This window comes from Myotis brandtii, unplaced genomic scaffold (assembly GCF_000412655.1).
Source record: "Myotis brandtii unplaced genomic scaffold, ASM41265v1 scaffold209, whole genome shotgun sequence".
NCBI lineage: Eukaryota > Metazoa > Chordata > Mammalia > Chiroptera > Vespertilionidae > Myotis > Myotis brandtii.
The window spans coordinates 1,458,575-1,480,599 of record NW_005357806.1 but is presented as its reverse complement, the minus strand read 5'-3'; the positions used below and the strand labels follow the sequence as shown (position 1 = coordinate 1,480,599).

Genomic DNA, 22,025 nt, shown 5'->3' with positions numbered 1-22,025 from the left:
CTTTTAGAGGACTTTAAGGGAGAGATCAACAGCAATACAGTCATGAAACCATAAAAATCCTAGATGAAACCATAGGCAGCAAAATCTCAGACATCTCTCATAGCAATATGTTTACAGATACATCTCTGAGGGCAAAGGAAACTAAGGAGAAAACAAAAAGCTTCTGCCTAGCAAAAGAAAACCAACAAAATGAAAAGAGCTCACCGTATGGGAGAACATATTTGGCAATGATACAGCTGATAAAGGTTTAATATCCAAAATAGAAAAAGAACTCATACAACTTAACAAAAGGAAGATTAACAATACAATTTAAAAATGGGCAAAGGACCTAAATAGACACTTCTCCAAAGCAGACATACAGATGGCCAAGAGACATATGAAAAAAATGCTCAGAGTCACTGATCATCAGAGAGATGTAAATTAAAATGACAATGAACTATCACCTCACACCTGTCAGAATGGCTACCATCAACAAATCAACAACTGGAAAGTGCTGACGAGGATGTGGAGAAAAGGGAACCCTAGTATACTGTTGGTGAGAATGCAGACTTGTGCAGACATTATGGAAAACAATATGGAGTTTCCTCAAAAAATTAAATATGGAACTGCATTTGACCCAGTGATCCCATTTCTAGGAATGTATTCTTTAGAAACCCGAAACACCAATCAGAAAGAATGTATGCACCCCTATGTTCATAACAGCACAATTTGTAATAGCTCAGGTCTGGAAAACAGCCCAGGTGTCCATCAGTAGATGAGTGGATAAAAAAAAAAAGCCTTGGTACATTTACACCATGGAATACTATGCAGCAGTAAAAAACAACAACAACAAAAAAAGGATCTCTTACCCTTTGAGACAGTATGGAGGGACCTGGAGTATTATACTAAGTGAAATAAGCCATCAGCAAAAGACAAGTATCAAATAACGTCACTCATATGTGGAATCTAATGAACAATATAAACTGATGAACAAAATAGATCCAGAGACATAGAAGCATTGAACAGACTGTGGAATCTCAGAGGGAAAGGTGAGGGGTGAGGGAGGAAGAGATCAAGCAAAGAACTGGTATGCATATAAGCATAACCCATGGACATAGACAATAGGGTGGTGAAAGCCTAGGGCGCGGGGTCGAGGTGGGTTAGAAAGGTCAATGGGGGGAAAAAGGGGACATATGTAATACTTTCAACAATAAAGATATTTTTTTAAAGGCAGACCGAAAATAAATAAAATGGACAACAGAGTGTTCGACAAAACTGTAATGTAAGGAAACACACACACATTGCCTTCCCCTCCAAAACACACACACACACAAAAACAAATTACCATAGGCAGAAAGAGGACTGGTGTTACTTCTGGTTAACTCATGTAAGACACTAGCAGCAGTTAGGATGTTAGGTTAAAGCAGTATGCCCGGGAGCAATATAGCCCACACTCATACCCAACATGACTTAGATGGTCACCAAGGAAATCCTGAGGTAGTGGTAACCATGCAAGTATCATTTCACACCTACAAGAAGTTAAAGCATTCTCATTTCAATAGGGTCCATACGTTTTCTGAAATGAATCAGAGAAAAGATTAAAGATTCCTTACCAAAGAAAGAAGGTAAAAAAAAAAAAATTGTTCAATTTCTCAAGAGAAGGGAAATTCTCTACATAGTTCCATGTCATTCAATCAATTTAATTCTATTTAACATTTACCAAGAATGTTATGTCACACGTGGATCATCAAAAGAGCCGTGAAGGTTATTCCTTGCACTCGTGGACCTCAGGGCCTAAGGGTGTGTGGTCCCTGGGCCAGTAGCATCTTGGCATTTTTTGTTAGAAGATTTTTAATTGCAAACTCAATGTTTTTAAGCTATTCAAATTTCTATTTATTCAGGGTGTTGTTGTTTTTTAATTCACTTTGTCCCTCAAGCATATAAGGTTTATATATACAGTGTTGCTGTATATATTGTTCCTGTTTTACAGTTTTGAGGTTTTTTATGGCAGGAAAGCATTCCAGTATACATTATTCCATTATTTTACAGGAGGAGAACCAAAAGTCTTTCGTGGAATCCTTTCTTAGAGCTTACTTAAAAATCAGGTTGGTTATTGAGAAGAACCAATGAAACAAAAAAATGAGGGGGGGGGTGGTGGTCCCCTCTGTGGTAAACTACATCAGGTTTATTGAGTTTTTTTAAAGGCAGACCGAAAATAAATAAAATGGACAACAGAGTGTTCAACAAAATTGTAATGTAAGGAAACACACACACATTGCCTTCCCCTCCAAAACACACACACAAAAAACAAATTACTATAGGTAGAAAGAGGACTGGTGTTACTTCTGGTTAACTCATGTAAGACACTAGCAGCAGTTAGGATGTTAGGTTAAAGCAGTATGCCCGGGAGCAATATAGCCCACACTCATACCCAACATGACTTAGATGGTCACCAAGGAAATCCTGAGGTAGTGCTAACCATGCAAGTATCATTTCACACCTACAAGAAGTTAAAGCATTCTCATTTCAATAGGGTCCATACGTTTTCTGAAATGAATCAGAGAAAAGATTAAAGATTCCTTACCAAAGAAAGAAGGTAAAAAAAAAAAAATTGTTCAATTTCTCAAGAGAAGGGAAATTCTCTACATAGTTCCATGTCATTCAATCAATTTAATTCTATTTAACATTTACCAAGAATGTTATGTCACACGTGGATCATCAAAAGATCCTTGCACTCATGGACCTCAGGGCCTAAGGGTGTGTGGTTCCTGGGCCAGTAGCATCTTGGCATTTTTTGTTAGAAGATTTTTAATTGCAAACTCAACGTTTCTAAGCTATTCAAATTTCTATTTATTCAGGGTGTTGTTGTTTTTTAATTCACTTTGTCCCTCAAGCATATAAGGTTTATATATACAGTGTTGCTGTATATATTGTTCCTGTTTTACAGTTTTGAGGCTTTTTATGGCAGGAAAGCATTCCAGTATACATTATTCCATTAGTTTACAGGAGGAGAACCAAAAGTCTTTCGTGGAATCCTTTCTTAGAGCTTACTTAAAAATCAGGTTGGTTATTGAGAAGAACCAATGAAACAAAAAAATGAGGGGGGGGGTGGTGGTCCCCTCTGTGGTAAACTACATCAGGTTTATTGAGTACATATAGAACACATCAGATAGTGCAGCTAAAATAGTTGTAATTCAAAATTTGATCCCCAGAATATCTAAAGACAATCCAGTTTTTTTTTGTTTTATTTTTTAATAATGAGCAGAAGTCTTGGTTGGGCACTTACAAAAGAAGATCTCTGATAAAATCATTAATTACCAGAGATGTGCCAATGAAAATCACAAAATGATACCACATCGCTAAAAGTTTTAAAAACCAACAGAAAGTACTTACAAGGAAGTGGGACAACTGGAATATTCACACACCAGAACCATTATGGAAAACTTTTAGGCAACATCTCCTAAAACTGAACATATCTATACTCTGTGGCCCAATAATTCCACCAAAAGACATGTAAAATAATGTTCATAGCACCTTTCATCATAATAGTCAATGTCCATCAACAGAAAAATAGAAATCAAATACTACACACACACACACACACACACACACATTATTGCTACAGTGTATGATGGATAGTCCAAAGCTCTGACAACAGATGATCTTGAATTTAATTCCAGTTGTACTATTTACATTATAATACTAAATATGTAGCTATGAGTGTTTACCCTCATTGAGTCAGCTTTCTCCATCTGAAAAAGAGGGTCATATCACCTCTCTTACAATATTATCCTAAGGATTAGATATAATGTCCATATAACACAAAGCCCTGTGACTAACAGGTACTCAAAAATTCCTATCAAATTTAGGAAATATAACTTACACCACTTAGGATCAATGATCAACCCCTTTTATACATAAACTCTCCTCCTGTAAAATAAATCTGTAGTATGCCTGAGTTGCCAACTAAGGCATCAGTGAAATGAAACTATACAAGAACTGGGTCATGGCCTTTTCTTCTTCAGCTACTTTATGAACCCCATATGCAACTGCAGCTGTCAGCTCTCATGCCAGAAGATCAAATGAACTGGAAAGATTAAACAAATGGGCAGGAGAAATGCCAAAATGTGTGTAACTGCTGGACGGGAGTCCAATTGGTTCAGTTACAAAGTCAATCCTCAGAACACTATGTGCACTGTATACACGCTCTGGAGAGCAGCATATGCAGAGTGGGATGCCCGAAATACAAAAGCAAGAAAATGGGGGCAACAACAACAACAACAAAACACACTGCAGTTTTCAGCCTAAGTCTGTGTCTCCTTTAGTCTTATACATACATCTATTCATATTTGTCATTAGAGAATAAAAGATATAGGTCCCGTAATAAATCTCACTTCGACTTCTTTTTAATGGTGATGGTAATGTAATATATTTAGAACCAGATCCTAAATTTTAAAGTTACAATGAAAATTAAGGGAAATGATTATTTCTAAGTGTAACACATTTTCAATAAAATTTTACTTGTTTGACAAAGAAAAGTCAGGATATTAAGTTGTATTACCATCTAAACTAGCAAGGGGAGGAGAGAGGCAGGGCAAAGAAAAAAATAAATACCCTGACATCTTGAAATCAGATTTTATGACCCAAAATAATAACTGAAGAATGAGGCTCTGAACTTCCATATTTTGGTTTCCCTAGCGATTCCTCCCCCATGAAAATTGATCTTCATGCCTTTAGAAGCGATAACTCAAAGTACTCTACCCTCAGTCCCATTCATTCCACCAGAAAGGTCAGCACTCCAGGAGGGTGCAAGTCTGTATGCAGGTGCTCTATAAGATGGGAATGAGGAACCAACAACAAGCTTTTCCTTTTCCCTGTGACTGAATTATTGGGAGAATCTCAGGCCATTTCTAACCTAGTGACAAAAGGAAAACTTTGGCCAAAGCCTTGTGAATTTTTTTTTTTCAGGCACCAGTGTTTGCAGAGCCCACGCTGGATTTACCTTGTATGCATGGATATACTTTTCCATTCACATGAGGCTTTTGGCATAGAAGAACCTGCCTTGGTTAGGGAAGTCCTCTTACAATGTTCCTCAATGATCTATTTACAAAAATCCAGTTCCAGTTTGTGTCTATGAAGAAAGCAATGTAATTCACATTTTCAAAAGCTAGTATATAGGTATCTGCCACATAGAAGTAAAAGTTTTTTTAAAAAATGAGATAAGTTTAAACAAACATGGCACCCAACAGGTTTGCTTAAAATCCTAATTCAGTGGTTGTCCTTAAAATCCTAGGGTTAGGCTATTAGTCTCTTAAACCAAGAATAAATTACAATGGAATTTTTTCCCCCCAAGGCGAGATAGGTTTTAAAAATGGTGATGCTTCTTGGCAAGGCTGCCGCTGCAGCCCACAGGGTCAGAGGAGCAGGTCCTGCCCCCCATTCTGGCCCCTACTCCAAGCCCTACTCTTCGTCCGGCCTGAGCCCAGGCCATCCATAGCGAAGCTCCAGAACCTACTGGCAGTGTCCTCCAGGAATATTATAATAACCTATGTATGGAAGAGTCCCAGAAAATTAATCCTTTTATATTGCATAGACTCCAAGCAGTGGAGGAAGAAACTGAAAAGGGATTGGGAGGAATCACATTACACACTGCTGGTAGCAATCACTCAATGCCACTAGAAACAGTAACAGATGAAGATTTTTGGGTTCTTTCCAGAATTTTAGAGAAGAATCCATATATTAATGGTTTGGATGTTAGCTTTCACCTTGTAAGGGATGTTAGTGCATACGATGCTGCAAAACTCTGTCAGAAACAATACAATCTCATTTATTTAACCTTTATGTTTAATAATATTGGGCCCAAAGGAGAACTGATTGCTAAAGCTCTACATAAGACTAAAACTCTGAAATGCCTAAGAATCATGGACACGAGATTGAAAATAAAGGTGGAAAATTCTTTGCTGCATTGCTACAAATTGATTCATCCTTAGAGATTTAGATCTGGGTGACTGATCTGGGAATGCAAAGTGTGATAAGCACCAGGAACACAAACAATAGGGTGGTGAAGGCCTGGGGTGGGGCAAGCTAGAAGGGATCAATGGGAGAGGGCAGGAAGGGGAACGGGTGTAATACATTCAACAATAAAGATTTAATTTAAAATTAAAAAAAAATAAAACAAAGTGTGATCAACACTGGCTATAGCCCTAACACAAAACCAATCAGTTACAGGAATAAACCTAAACCGACCTACACTGTGTGGTAAAACAGGAAGCGTCCACAGTTCATGTAGGCCACATGTGAAAAGAAAATCACTGGCTTGTTGAACTACGGGAGTAAAGCATGAAAAACTGTGGTGTGAAACAGTTATACGCTGCACCTGAACAAAAGCCTGCACTACCTTGATGTCAGCTGTAATAAAATAACTCGTGATGGGATGGGGACTTCTGCTGATGTACTGAAAAGGAACACTACCCTGGCAGCAAAGGATCTTTCTTTTAACAGAATAGAAAATGCAGGGGCAAAGAATCTCAGGTGAAACTCTGGCTTCACACAACAGGAGTCTTAAAGTGTTGTCGATAGTCAGCAGCAACATAGAGGGAGAAGGACTTGTTGCACGTTCACAATCAATGAAAACAAATCCCACAGTCTCCAATACCTACATTAGGGGCAACAACTTTGATGAGACTACAGATGTGGCATATTCATATTACATTCACATGAGCTGTCTAAAGCTAGACAATACAAATGTGGAGCCATTTGTGGGCGACGGACATAGGTATCGTGCAGAAGTCTGCAATGGCTGTAAAAAGACCAGAAGGTCAACAGCCATGAAAAACAAGCTCTAAAAAATGTTCACACATTTGTCCTCTTACCTTCACAGAGAATAATATTTTACTGCCTATTAAATTTCTTTCATAAATTAGAACAAGTTATTTTTTACAAATGTGTAAAAGATATGAATATATTAAACTTTATTTAACTATCCATTAAAAAAATAAAGAAAATAGTGGTGTTCTCACAGTTATTTATAATCTAAAATCTTGAAAATTTTAAATGTCTAACAATAGAGGACATGCTAACTAAAATAAAGTACTACTTTGAATATCACACATTTATTAAATGTTTAGTAAAATAAAATAATTTAATGTTATGTGGGAGAAGGAAAGCATAATTTCTTTAAAAAAAAAAATCCATGTACAATATAACCACAACTTTCAAAACAAACAGATACAAAGATAAAACACATCAAGACGTCACCAATAGTCATACTGGATGTTTAGTTTCTTTCTCTTTACTGCCCAACAAAAATTTGTTTAAAAATGTTTTTCTGAACAAAGACATTCACCTAACATGGTTTTTCAGTATGTATAAAAGACCACGAGGACATTAAAGGCATAATGACAAAAAGATCTAGTAAAGTCAACTAGACTTCATATTTTAATTTCAAGAAATCCTCACTTGTGTATTACCAATGTACCTTGCTAATGTTTTAGAAGTAGAGGGGATTTCATTCCCAAATAATTGGCGATTGAGAGAATAACAAGTTCTAAAAAACTGGCTGAAGTAGAGCTCTTGTACATCAGCCACAGAAACACGAAATAGAAATAATAAATAGGAGGAGAGTTGTAATAAAAAGTCTCACGTAAGAAAGGTTAACAGTAACTGCACTTAAAGCACAGCTCACTCTCTCTACTGTCAGGGAACAATGCTGTGCAAGGAATCCACAGGGAGTGTACATGAACCATAAAACTAAGAAAAAGAACAGCTTTGGGCTAAAATCACAACATAAAACCACTCAAAACAAGAGCCATAGTAATTTTTCAATAATGATACAAATTACCTATCATTTAGTAGTAAACAAAAAGGCAAATACCAGTTCCTTCACCCGCTCATCATATATTTTGTAGACTCAAAAGTTTCAAATGGTAACCGGAGAGATTGCAGAAACGAAAATTGCAAAAAACAATACTCACAGCCCCCCATAGAAGATTCCTTTTAAACATCCAGCATCGCCTTTTACTCTTCTGATTAATCATTATTTCCTGCTTGCAGGGGAATTATCTGGATATGTAATTTGTGAGTAAAATCTATAGGCATTCTGCATCAGACACCCACACGACTTCTGTTAGACGAGGTAAAGAACTAACTAACGGGAAGTGCACAGCTAGGTTTCATAACTTTATTTCTAGCAGTGATGGAGCCTCAAGGAACTACGCAAGCAATGCATTTCAAAATCCCTGAAGGTATTTCAAAACGTAGCGAGAAAGCGCTGGAATACTGTGGTGGAATGGGAAGCATGGCGCCAGCTACAGGTGACTTCTTGGTAGTTACAGCCTTCATATGTATAACAAACTATCCTTCAAAATTTCAGTGTTAAAGGATCTTTTATTTTTAAAAATATATATATATTTTTATTGATTTCAGAGAGTAAGGGAGAGGAATAGAGAGATAAAACATCAACAATCAGAGAGAATCACTGATCTGCTGCCTCATGCATGCCCCGCACTGGGGAGTGAGCCTGCAACCCGGTTATGTGCCCAGACCAGTAATGGAACTGTGATCTCTTGGTTCAAAGGTCTACACTCAACCACTGAGCCACACCAGGTGGACTATTAAAGGATCTTGGGATTTTTTTTTCCTGGTGATTAGTCAATAGAATAATGAAACTATGTTTAGCTTTCCATCTTCCCCAAAGCAAGCAGGTTTCTGTTTCCTTCCCAGGTCACCTAGCCATCCCAAAAAACTTCATAAAAACATATCAGGATTTTAAAGAAGGCACCAATGATCAAACTTCTCATCATTGCCACGTTTACTAGTTAAAGTAAAGGTTTTAGTTAACATATCATATTATATAGACTTCTCAAAACACCTAAATGTTTATCATCATGTGGACTGAATATTTACATAATAATTTAAATTCTAATTTTCCTTTTATGTGACATATCTATAGATGCTGTAGTCAAAATCAAGCTATCAAACCCAGTCTCAGTTCAACTTAGCAATATTACTTCTTTTAATTACTGAGTTTCTGAAAGAATAACAAACTAACAATAGTAGACTACCTTAAAGCACTTGAAACTTTAATGGGTAAAATTAAATAAACTTTTAATGAAGCTTATGAGTCAACAATTGGAAGAATGGAAGAAACTACATGGGGAAACACACACTAAAATCATAAAGTCTTAGAAATTTGAAATCCTCCCACTGTATAGGTAAGAAAACTGAGGACGAGAGTGTTAAGATAAGATAGACATAGCTATGTTGATATTAATGAGACAAGCCATTTCAGATCTTCTGATAGTTTTTTTCAGTGCAATTTCCATTGCAAAATACACACACACACACACACTCACACACACACACACACACACTAGAGGCCCAGTGCATAGGATTTGTGCACTGGTGGGGGGCATGGCCTGCAGGGATCTGCCCGCTGTGGGAGCGCCACTCATCCCGGTCAGCCAAGCAGCTGTGGACTGCTCCCCAAGTGGCTGCTCCCTGGTCTGGCATCTTCCTTGGAGCCAGAGCACTTGCCTCCCCAGGGGACCCGGGCGGGGCCAGGCCCAGGGACAATAGCACTGAGAGGCAGCGGAGTAGGCCTCAGTCCCACAGCGGCCATGAACCCGCCTCCCAGCCTCTGGGGTCAGCTCTGTGAGCCCAGTGGTGACACTGCGTGGCCTGCAGGGAGTGAGGAGGAGGACCCTGGGGTGAGGAAGCAATGATCACAGCCCGGGTTCCTACCCATCGGCCTGGCGTTTGCAGCAGGAGCAGCAGCTCATCCCAGTCAGTGGAGCCGCGCTCCCACTGTGGTAGCGCACTGACCACCAGGGGGCAGCTCCTGTGTTGAGCGTCTGGCCCCTGGTGGTCAGTGCACGTCATAGTGGCTGGTTGACCAGTCATTCTGGTGGTTCTGCCATTCGGTCACTGGGCTTTTATTATATAGGATGTATACTAGTATCTGTACATATATTTTGGGCAGTTTTATAACTTTACTCACCGAACAGCAGTTCGTTCTTCTCCACAGTAACTGTTTGTAAATTTTTTTAAAGTGGTGACAGGTACGTAGGTAACCAACAAATAGAGCTTGTTTGGTGAATCTTCATCCTCATTCCATGTTCTGGACTACTGCATCCAGATACAGTATGGGGCATTCCTTATTCCTTTGGCCGAGACAGCTTTGTTGAGCCTGGTGTCGATGCATATGTCTGGAGTTCCCATCTTCTTTATGACAAATTTCTGGATGTCTCTGAGTGCCCAAGGGGCACGCTTCTTGAAACCCACTCCATGGATACACTTGTGAATGTTGATGGTGCATTCTCTGGTCACTACCTAGTTGATGGCAGAGAACGGCCCTTCTACTCTTCTTTGTGGGAGCCATTATGCCAGGCCCAAGTTGGAAAGAAAGGGCATTATATTTCTAAATTAGCTCTTTCTTAAATATGCTGTCATCCAGCTTATTTTCATGAGAGTGAGTAACCCGCCTTGAGTAATAATCGCTTGCTCTAAATGAAAGTTATCAGAAGCTTTCAAAGCCAATCTTTATGAAGTAAAACATACAGTAAGGAAACATGGCATGTTCCCATAACTGAGCGCTAATGCTTTCCAAACTTCATTTGTCCAAGCACCATCCCTAGCCAGGTCTGCAGAGGGCTGGGGTGTCCTCGGCAGTCAGAGCGGGTTTTGCACCGGAAGTGTTGGTGTATGTGCTCAGGCATGAGTGATGAAGTCAAATGAGGATGTCAGCACTTTTGGTTCCCTCTCTCCAGCTCGGAGGGTACAGCAGGAAACTTCAAACTGACCACATGCCAGTGAACTCTTTGCCAAAACTAAAACTGCCCCACTCTGCTACAGTGCACCAAGGCTGGCAGGGTCTTAATGTGGTTCTTGACCTCTTTTTTCTGTGTTGTAGCAGTTTAGTGGGCAAAGAAAATGCATAGGGAATAGTTTCTGATTATCTGACACTGTACATTGTAGATTTTCATATATCTTCATAAGTAACTAAATCTTTTCACTGTTCATTCGGATATTATGTGACTATAGCTGTAGAAACATGTTTTTTTAATTTATTTTTTTAGTTTGCTGCTTACATTTTGGTTTGCTAGATTTTATAAAAACAGATTTATTCCTCTTGGCTTTAAATCAAGTGACTTTGATCAGTCATACCCAGGTGTTTAGTTTAAATTTGAGAATGGCTTTAGGAATCATGATATCAACCCATGTGTTATAAAGATAAGTAACCCTTCCCCCCCAAAAAATTATGTGGCTAAAAAGAAATCTTCATAAAGAGAAAGTAAACAAAGCTATTTATCTTCTCCCAACACCACCATCATTTTATTCCATATCTCAATAAAATTAATATTGTTATTATAATTATAGCTGTATACTGCACTTATTATATGCCCTTCTCATAACAACCCTAACAAAGTGGTATTATTTGCTCCATTTACATAGATGGTGAAATTGAGACCTAAAGTTAAATAACTTTGCCAGAGAAGTAAACAGCAGAACTACAATACAAACCCTGGACTGTTTAACTGCAAAACCAGTTCTCTAAAATAGAAAATGTCAGCTTATTCTCCCAAAGTTTTCTCAAAAATATTAAACTGGGATGCAAAAATAAAAACGTTTACCCTATATCTGAGTTTTCTTGCTTTTATCTCCAAATTCAAAACCTAAAACTGGTAAACTTCCTCTTTTTACATCATATGACTTTTCATAACTAAATTCCTCAAAACTTTGTAATTAATCTACTTGTAAGCAAATAGTTTTACACAAAACCTAAAATAGTAGGATCATTTTAGAATAACTTAGAGTTCACCTGAGCAATAATCAGTTTTATTTTAATTCGCTTATTGGTTATGAGAAGAAGAGTAAATGTGTCACTTCCTCAAGGTCACTTTGAGCCAAAAATAGAATTCTGGTGTAAGGTCTGGTTGCTAAACCACGCTTCCTCTGCAATGGTAAGCTGCCATTGGTAAGCTGGTCACTAAGAAACAGAAAAGAAGAAGAAAAAGTATGGGATATTCCTACTGCTATCTTTCTCATACTTGTCCATCCCCTCTATTTTGCCCATTTCCCATACTGTAGATTCTATATTACAATTATGGGAAGAAACTGCAATGGCCTTGGCAAATAAGGAAAAAATCTTACTCCTATTTCAAACATGAAACAAATGTTTCATTTTCTTTTCTGATTAAAATACGGGATATCGCCCAGCTGGCATGGCTCAGTGGTTGAGCATCGATCTATGAAGCAGGAGGTCACAGTTTGATTCCTGGTCAGGGCACATACCTGGGTATGTGGGCCCCCTACATATCTAGTAGGGGGCATGCAGGAGACAGCTGATCAATGATTCTCTCTCATCATTGATGTTTCTATTTCTTCCTTCCTCTCGAAAATCAATAAAAATAAATTTTTTAAATATATGGGACATAGCCTCAAAAATTAAGATTCTTTTTAAAACTGTCGTGTTAAATTAATTTCTTCTATTAAAAATGCTTTTCATTGATTCCCAGAGGAAGGAGAGAGAGAGAGGGAGAGGGAGAGAGAGAGAGAGAGAGAGAGAGAGAGAGAGAGAGAAACATTGATGTGAGAGAGAAACATCAATTGGTTGGTTGTCTCCTGTATGTGCCCCAACCAGGGATTGAACCTGCAATCTAGTTATGTGTCCTGATGGGGAATCGAACAAAAGATGTTTTGGTGAACAGGACAAGGCTCCAACCAACTAAGCCACCCGACCAGGCCTCTTTTATTTAAATTTTCTTGATACATGTTATTATCTTTTGATTTATAGATTTAAGGCAGTTCACTAAGACATGTGTAGGTACCTGCACATATAGCATTTGGCATATGTCTAAAGCAGTACTACCAACTTTTAAAATATTTTTTTTTCATTTTTATTACATATACTAGAGGCCGAGTGCACGAAATTCATGCACAGAGGGGGTGTCCCTCAGCCGGCCTGCACCCTCTCCAATCTGGGACTGCTGGCTCCTAATCGCTCCCCCGGCCTGATTGACACCTAACTGCACCTCTGCTTCCTGATCATCCACAACTGCCCTCCCCTGCCGTCCTGATCGCACACAACTGCCCTCCCCTGGCGGCCTGATTGCCCACAGCTGCCCTCCCCTGGTGGCCTGATCACCCACAACTGCCCTCCCCTGGAGGCCTGATCACCCACAACTGCCCTCCCCTGCCGCGACCCGCCTCCCCCGCCAGGACCCGCCTCCGCGCGAGGCGATGGAGACACCAGGACCGGCCTCCTCCACACCGTGCAGAACTGCAGGACCCCCAGGCCTCACCATGCTGAGCAGCCACTGGGCCCCGCCTCTGCTGTGCGTGCGGCCATCTTGTGCTGTCGAGCGAGGGTGTCGCACAAGGGCGTGACGCCACCTAGGCTTTTATTATATAGGATGCACACACAAAAAAGATGTCATAAGTCATTTCTTGGGTCTACTTACATTCAGTCCTTGCTCTTGAGCAGCCTTCTTTGCTCTTACCATCTCGACAAGTTCCCTATCGCTTCAGGCAGGCCTTCTTTGTCCTTGCCAGTCTGCATAGAAATTGCAGAAGTCCTTGCAGATGTACTTACTGGTTGGTATGTTTCCAAAGCTTGTTCCAAAAGCTCTTGTTCTGTTGTCCAAGGGGTGAAATCTGTGCACATACCTTCAAATCATTGTGAAGGTGTTGCATTGTCTGCTTGAGGCACTGGAAACTCTGTTCTTTCAAGAACTTATCAAAAATCTTTTTATGTCATTTCCTCAACGAGGGTCAAGTGTTTGAAGACTCTTTGCTTTTTTTTTTATAACATCTTCAGTGGTTCTATTGATTCCAGAAGAAGAATGCATGTTCATGTAATTAGCAATAACTTCCCATCTTGAATTTTTGGCAGCAGGAAAGAGATTCGCAGACTTAATTAGTAACTGCTGATCATATTCTGACCAATTTTGACTGCAATTTCCACCTCCACCAGTTGATTTCTTAGATGCTTATCACATATGAGCCTCAGCTTCCTCTTTCTCGTTTCTAATTTGCTCATTTGTTTCTTCTGTTTTTCCAGAGCAGCCTTTTCTATTTTGAGAATGATGTGTTTCATTCAAACAAACACTGTAAACGTGCTAATTCAAGGTGCTCACAAAGTTTTCCCACTTCTATCATTTTTAACCTGCACTTCCTCGTTTTCACAAAAGTGATTCCAGGTCTTGCATGAGCTTTGAAATTTTTGCCTTTCCTTTTTAATGGCTTTTACCTGGCTATTTTGTCCTTCTTTGCCAATAATGCTTGTTGTCTACCTTCTTCTTCTTCTTTCTCTTTAGCTAATGGAGCAGCTCTAATTCACTTGTCTTTGTTTTTCTTTAGCTTCTTGCTCCTTCTGTTTTGCTTCTGCTTTCTTTTCTGCTTTTTTTCCACATGAAAGTTCTTAGTTTATTAATCCTCTCATGAAAAATCTGCACAATCACCAGGGATGAAGTCAGTGAAGAATCATTAATACTTCTGTTATCCAATCCCAGCTCACTTTTGCGAGCACCAACATTGGCCTTTGTAGTCCCCCTGACTTTCTTTATCCTGTTCTTGCATTCCTTTCTTTGTTTCCTTGGGGTCTTCTTCTCATACAGGCCATGTCTTGCAAGTCTATGTTTGGGTTCATTTTTCTTTTCTTAATCCAAGGAAAATAAGTCATGCCAAAGCCATTTGTCTTGCCACCACCAAAATGGGTTCTGAATCCAAACACAAAGATGATATCTGATGTTATCTTATACATTTTGGCTAGTTTTTCTCAACTTTCTTGGGTACTGTTGCCTTCTAAGGGTGAAGGACATCAATGACCATTGGTTTCCGCTGAAGTAGTCTGTTGGTCATGAACTTCCTGGTCCGGGTCGTTGCTGTGTCCTTCATGATGGCAGCCGCTACTTCTTCCTTGGCCTTCCCCTCTTCCTTAATGTTTTAAATTCTTGGATCAAAGCTATATGCATTGTCAATGAATGTCCTTATTCTGTTTGTTTCTTCTTTTTTTCATTGTGGCCCTGCTGCTCTGTTCTGTTTTTCAATCCATATCCTCTCATCACAACGTTTTGCTTTTTCTTTTTCTTCTTCATCTAAATGGGAATGTTCTAAGAATCAAAATTATATCAGAAAGAATAAAATGTATCTACACCTTCAAATCAGGAATTCATATCACCAAGTCTCGGACATTTTTAAAATTTGACCTTTTGGAATTCCTTTAAAACACTGGGAAAATACTTTGAAGAAACTGCATTTTGCTTCCCTTTAAGAAGCAACCGAGATATCAAAAGAACTTTGATTGGTTTTGGTGTAACTTTGTATCTTATATGGCCAACTTGAAGTACTGCCTAATGATCTTGGTTCTTCAGTGGTGGGATCAAGTGTTTTTAGAACAGGAAATTCTTCTCATTGCAATTCTTCACCTTCTGATTCCTCTGATAAATCTTTCTTATCCTCCAGTTCCTGAAAAGAGGCAGAAGAATTTCTGTTTCTCCTCTTAACAAAAGCTTCAAACCATCTTCCCAAAGGTTCAACTTGATAGTGTTGAGGTTGTGATTGAAAGAGTTGAGAGTTGGCCTTGGCTGGGTGCTCAGATGGTCAGAGTGTCATCCTAGAATGCCAAAGTTGCAGGTTCGATCCCAGGTCAGAGTACATACAACAATGAACCAATGAATGCATAAGTAAGTGGAACAACAGATTGATGTTTCTCCCTCTCTTTCTCTCTATAAAAAAAAATCAATTAAAGAAAGAAAGAGTTGAAGGGCTTCAATGCATTGCATGGAATAAATTAGAGGTCAGCACATGAGTGATGGTGGTGCCCTGGGTGTCCACATCACTAGGCAGCAGCAGCATGATGGTGCCAGGGCCAGCCCCAGGGGCACAGCAGTTCACATCCAGGCTGAGGGTGCTCAGCATCCCCCCAGGCTCTAGCAGTACTGCCAACTGACCCTTCTGTAGTGGCAGAAACGCTCTATATTTATGCTATATAATAAGATAGCCACACGACCGCTTGTGTGACCAAGGAACAAAAAATAATTTTATTTTACTTAAATTTAGAAACAACCTGTGGCTAGTAGACAGCATAGCCCTAAAGTCTGGGTATATATTTTATTCTTAAAACTTTTTATTTTAAAATAGAGCCACAGGCAGTTGCAAAAATAGTACGGAGAAGTCCAGTTTCACCTGTTTTTTTTCATAGTATACTAGAGGCCCAATGCATGAAAATTCATGCACTGGAGGGGGGGGTGGTTCCTCAGCCCAGTCTGCCCCCTCTCACAGTCCAGGAGCCCTCAGGGGTGGGAAGCAACCCTGTGATCAGGGGAAGGTGACACCCGCATCACACCTATGCTGCTGCCACTGCTGGCAGCGCAAGCCTCGGCCGGCCCTGGTTACCTGAGCCTCGGGCAGCCCTAGGTGGCTGGGCAGCCGAAATCTGAGGCTTGCCTGCACCTCGGGCCGGCCCCAGGCGGCTGGGCAGCCAACATCTGAGGCTTGCCTATGCCTTGGGTAGCTGGGGGGCTGAGGGCGGGTCCGGCTGCACTGTATGCCTGCCGCGTGCCCCCCCCCCCCAGCTCCCCGGCTGGGCTGAAAGGACTGGGGGACTCTGGTGGGGCTGAGCACTGCCATCTTTGTGACGGAGTGACAGTCAATTTGCATATTCCCTTTTTATTATATAGGATAACTATAGTACAATATCAAAACCAGGAAATTGACATAGGTACAATGTATATTTAGGCTTATGTCATTTTTTCACTTATATAGAGTTGTGTTGCCCTGGTCAGTTTGCTCAGTGGATAGAGCATCGGCCCAGGGACTGAAGGGTCATGGGTTCAATTTCAGTCAAGGGCACATGCCTGGGTTGTGGGCTTGATCCCCAGTAGGGGGTGGGCAGGAGGCAGCCGATCAATGATTCTCTCTCATCATTGATGTTCCTATCTCCCTCTCCCTTCCTCTCTGAAATCAATCAAAATATATTAGAGTTGTGTAACCACCACCTCAATCAAGATACTCAACAATCTCATCACCACAAAGAAGTTCCTTGTGCTATCCCTTTACAGTCATCCCTAGTACTCTTATCCCCACCATGCCTAGCCTCTGGCAGCCACTAATCTATTCTCTATTTCTATCATGTTGTCATCTACAGACACTGTGTAAGTGGAAGCACACAGTATGTGACTTTCTGAGGTTGGCCTTTTTTACTGGGCATAATGCCCTTGAGATCAATTAAACTTGGCATGCATCAATAACGTGGTTCCTTTTTATGGCTGTGTCAAATTCCATAGTGTGGATTTACCACAGCTGGTTTTAGCCATTATGTTAATGAACATTAGGTTGTTTGAAGTTTTAGAATTTTATAAATAAAACTGCTATGATCATTCTCGCACAGATTTTAGTGCAGATTTCATTACTCTGGGATAAAGGCTTAGACATGCGACTGATAGATTGTGTGATGAGTGGACGTCCACCTGTGGTTTTGTTTTTTGTTTTTTATATATTTTTTTATTGATTTCAGAGAGGAAAGGAGAGGCACAGATAGAAACATCAATGATGAGAGAGAATCATTGATCGACTGCCTTCTGGACACCCTCTACTGGGGATAGAGCCGGTGACCCAGGCATATGCCCTGACTGGGAATTGAACCGTGACCTCCTGGTTCATAGGTCGACTATGTATATATCTTCATTTACTTAGATCTTTAATTACTTTCATCAGTACTTTGTAGTTTTCATGGGTATATCTATCAAAAGCAACCTAAATAATAAATTAGAAATCTCTTACAAATGCTACCAAAATAAAAAGTGATAGTCCAAACAAGTTTTGAAAGTAAAAATTATCTTAATTAACTAAAGTTAAAAATCAAAAGTAACATAAATCCAAATATGTCCATTTGGGGCAAATAAGCAGATTTTTCAGAAAGACAGGTTTTATATAATTTACAAATAAATGAAAGGGCACCACACAGGGAATTTTGCAATTAAAACCATAAACAGAGCAGATTGGACGTAGAAGGGAGGATAGATAGAATAAGTATCTTCCAATTATATGCAGCACTGTTTTCATTCCCTTTTTTGATTATTATGTTTATTCTATGTATCAAACCTGTTCATTACATGTGCAGTTATAGTGCAAGATTAGGGTTCTAAATTATATAACTGCAATTACATAACTTTATAAATGATATATTTAAAGAGTAGTGGTAAAAAATAATGCTTTATGAATTTTGCTGCTTAGCTATTTACAGAAGGAAGGTCAAGTAGAAAAATAATTCTGTTGAATAATAAATGTATTAATATTAACTATTTAGACAATTTACTGAAGCTATGGGGAAAGTGGGATATGAGAAAAATCAAAGGGATTAAAATTATTTAGCCCAGAAATGAGAATTCTGTGAAAATACCTAGAAGATAATCAGGAGGTTATATATCTGCCCAAGGGAAACAAAGGACAATTTTTTAATATATCCAAGAATACATCTGTAACAATTGGAGCTCAAAATAATGATAATGCAGTAAGTAGGTTGTACAGACCTTGAAATAAGGAAGGTCCTATTGATGATGAGTGAAATACAGTTGTGAAGGCCTGAGAGGACCAAAATAACTCACAGAATCCACGCCCCCCTCCCCAACATTCTACAAGTGTGCAATCCAAGCCTTCAGAAAACATGTCCAGTTTTCAAATCTGACTGAGAAAGAAGAATATGAAGACTGGACACTGAAGAGCAAATAATAGTGACCATTTTCTGTTCACCTCTATGTTTCCTAGATGCTTTACTGGTTCACACAATAATTGCTTGATGAGCACGCACTGAGGATATCCCAAAGCAAACGGAATTATAATTTGTGGAGAGACAACAGAAGATAATTTCTGAAAACCAAGAGTGTGAACATCATTTTCTAAACTATTGGTAATGATATCATGCCAAGGAAGTTTGACAGTGGATGGAGAGAATCAAGAAGAAGCTGGGAGGACTTCTCATACAAAATCAAACACGTGTATCTTAATCATTTCATCCCCACTACCCATAATCTCACTGCTAAATATGTCTCACCACCAGACGTGGTAGGATATGAGTAGAATAAAGAAGAAAAACGTAAGTAGAAGAACCAATGAGAGAGACAGAAAAGGAGGAAGTATGGTATTAGTAACACTTAACAACTATTCAGATGTGAGAGAGTAAAACTAAAAGCAAGTAAGCAAAACCAATGCTGCCCCCAAAACATTTTTACAATCAAATGAAAGAAAAATATTCAAATTACCTCAATACTGAACAACTTATTGGTGCCACATGATAACGTATACTAGTAACCAAACTCAAAAGCATGAAACCAAAGCTAAAAACAGGAACCAAAGTTAAAGGTCAAAGATTGAATATCTGTCAGATTCTATGAATCTTAAAGCTACAGGATGTATTTAAACACCATTGAATCCCTATTGTAATACAGCATTAATTTGATTTTTTTAAATAGAGCATAAAACTGGATAGGGAAACATTTACTAATATAAGTGCTTAACAAATTCAGGAAGCCATTTACTAGCCTGTATGAGCTAACCTAATAGACCAGTGGTCGGCAAACTCATTAGTCAACAGAGCCAAATATCAATAGTACAACGATTGAAATTTCTTTTGAGAGCCAAATTTTTTAAACTTAAACTATATAGGTAGATACATTATTATTAACTTAATTAGGGTACTCCTAAGCTGGCCTTTGCTAAAAACGTCCTCAATCTGATTGAGGTATGTTCGCTGAGGTTGACCCTTTCCAACTCCCCCATCCACACTCGTCTTTTTTTTTTTTTTTTTTTAATATATTTTATTGATTTTTTACAGAGAGGACAGGAGAGGGATAGAGAGTTAGAAACACCGATGAGAGAGAAACATCGGTCAGCTGCCTCCTGCACACTCCCTACTGGGTATGTGCCCACAACCAAGGCATATGCCCTTGACCGGAATCGAACCTGGGACCCTTGAGTCCGCAGGCCGATGCCCTATCCACTGAGCCAAACCAGTTAGGGCCACACTCGTCTTGTATACTTGTTTCATCCAGGCCGAAAACCGACTTCTGCGCATGGGCCACAAAGTTCCAATCGCACTGTACGTGCGTGCCCACACGTGGTATTTTGTGGAAGAGCCACACTCAAGGGGCCAAAGAGCCGCATGTGGCTCACGGGCCGCGGTTTGCCGACCACTGTAATAGACCATTCGGGTGAGTAAACAACAGTAGAAGCCAACTCCTGCTGCCACCTGTTTTGTCCTCTCGTGCCAAAGTAGAGACAGCTGCACACAGAAGCTCCCAATGACAGAAAACCTTGGGATTCTTTCATCCCATTATCGCCCACTGCCTTTACCACAATCATTTCTACAATGTATACAGAGCCGCCTTTCGTTGTCCACAACTCTTAAACAGCATTTAGTCTGTATTTTAAGAAATGGCGTCTGTGGAAGGGGACTATTTCTCTGCATTCAGTAACATACAGTATGAGGCAACCTTTACTAAAAATAAAACAGTTCCGTGTTAAGACCAAATAAGATACATAATGCATTCAGATGTCCCCGTCACACAGAAATCTTGACACAACCAAAGTTGAAGAGTATGATTACGATGATGAGGAATTTAAAAATGTAATTCTACCCAAAAGAAAACAGAAAAAATGACTTCTGTCCACCAGTGAAATATAACATTTAAAATGTCCAGATATTGAGAGGTTCTGTCTATATAAATGTTTTCTTTTAAACCTCCTTCTAGAGTTTGACCCTTTCTTCAAGTGATGAACAAATTACTTTTCACCAACTCCTAACTGTAGCCAAGAATGCCTTTTCAGTATTTAAAAAACACACACACAACACAAAGAAAAAAACCTTAACAGATTACAGAGGGTGAATGACAGCCACAAATTCTGTCACTACTCCCAAGAGGTGAGGTCTACTTCTCCACCTCCTAGAATCTGGGCAGGGTCTATGACGGTTTGTCCAACAACAAAGGGCAGAAATGACATTGCGCCAGTTCTAGGCGAACACTTTAAGGGGCCTGGCAACTTCTGCTTCCTCCACTTTGGAATCCAGATGCCATACTGTGAGAAGGTTCAAGCAGCCTACATGAAGGAGAATCAAGGTCCCAGCTGACGACTTCAGCTAAAATCCCAGCTGACATCGGCAAGCACCAACTTGCCAGCTGTCTAAGTGAGCTATCTTGAAATAAATCCTACAGTCCTAATCGAGCTCTCCCAGCTGACAACACGCAGGCCAGAGAGGAGCCATCCTTATCAAACCCTGGCCAAATCTCAAAATTGTGAGCAAGATAAATGTTTTCTTAAGCCAATAATTTTGGTGTTGTTTTGTTATGCAGCAATAGATTACTGAAACAAAATTTGGTACCAGAATTGGGGTTCCACTGTCACAAAAACCTAAAATATGTACTGGCTTTGGATCCCAGTGGTGGGCAGAAGATGGAGGTGACTGTTAATAAAGATTTGAAAAAGTGAAGAAATGTTACTGGTGGCTGAAGAAAGGGAACCTACATTATGTACAGCAGAATAATTAGTACACCCACTGCGTGCAGTAATGTGGAAGGTTGAAAGTTATCCAGTTCATGGATCTAAGGAGAATTCCAGGAAAAATGTTGAAAGTACCAACTGGCTTTTCTTAACTGCCTGTGATAAAGTACAGGAGTAGTGGGATGAACAAAAAAGAAACCATTCGGTTCCCTTCCAAGCAGAATTTAGAGGAAATAAACATAAAGGAGTTGAACTTGATAGGTTCCTAAATAAAACTATTCCTCATTTCAGTATCTTAGCAAATGACGCACAAAATAAGAAATAGCTCAGGGCAAAGATCAAATCCTGTGTCCTCAAGGATGTGGTTGCACAGCCCTTTGTTGAGCCTCATAAAGATTTTAAGTGGTTCCTCATAGACTCTCTCCATTTAGACCAGTGGTTCTAAAACTTCATGTGTGTCAGACATAGCTCCGGGGTTTGCTGAAACCCAGATTGCTGGGCTGGATCCTCACAGTTTGATTCAGCAAATCTAAAATGGGTCTGACCTCTGT

General features: G+C 39.6%; 2 pseudogenes; one reads left to right on the top strand and one right to left on the bottom strand.

The window, feature by feature from the left end:
* Window positions 1-6,878, top strand: part of LOC102239911 — a 21,775-nt pseudogene extending 14,897 nt beyond the window's left edge.
* A 6,317-nt stretch (window positions 6,879-13,195) lies between these two features.
* LOC102239589 lies at window positions 13,196-14,740 on the bottom strand (annotated as a pseudogene).
* Window positions 14,741-22,025: the final 7,285 nt, after the last annotated feature.